Here is a 566-nt window from a genome sequence, read left to right on the forward strand (position 1 = left end):
CAATATTTGCTTACGGCCATACCACCCTGAACACGCCCGATCTCGTCTGATCTCGGAAGCTAAGCAGGGTCGGGCCTGGTCAGTACTTGGATGGGAGACCGCCTGGGAATACCAGGTGCTGTAAGCTTTTTTCACTCCTCTTTACAAAAAGCAGAGGGCGCTGCTGCTTTTTCAGTGGACACCGACAGGGTGGGAAGGAAATAGCTAGATCATGACTTGCCGGTATAGAAATGACACAAATCCAGTTAAATGATGGCTTTCATCATTCCTAAGCTCATCGATCATTTTCTTTTCAATTTTATGCTAACGTATTCTACATTTCAACAGTAAATATTAATATTTTTACTGCACTACATTTGTGATCCTTATAGCCACTTTGTACATTCTGATTTGACATTTAAAAGCTGTGAGTGTGTCTGGAAATCTGCAGGCGCTCCCTGTATAGACGAAAGAGCAAAGCGTGGTGATATAGTATCTTTAAAAGGCCCTTTGGTAGGCACAATATTTGCTTACGGCCATACCACCCTGAACACGCCCCGATCTCGTCTGATCTCGGAAGCTAAGCA

General features: G+C 44.2%; 1 non-coding gene across 1 annotated transcript; it reads left to right on the forward strand.

Annotated features, from left to right (window-relative positions):
- Positions 1–8: 8 nt before the first annotated feature.
- LOC129115912 (5S ribosomal RNA) lies at positions 9–127 on the forward strand. Its single transcript, XR_008533299.1, has one exon. It is a non-coding gene; the product is annotated as a 5S ribosomal RNA (ribosomal RNA).
- The last annotated feature ends 439 nt before the right edge of the window (positions 128–566 follow it).

The sequence above is a fragment of the Anoplopoma fimbria genome, unplaced genomic scaffold (genome assembly GCF_027596085.1).
Source record: "Anoplopoma fimbria isolate UVic2021 breed Golden Eagle Sablefish unplaced genomic scaffold, Afim_UVic_2022 Un_contig_2188_pilon_pilon, whole genome shotgun sequence".
NCBI lineage: Eukaryota > Metazoa > Chordata > Actinopteri > Perciformes > Anoplopomatidae > Anoplopoma > Anoplopoma fimbria.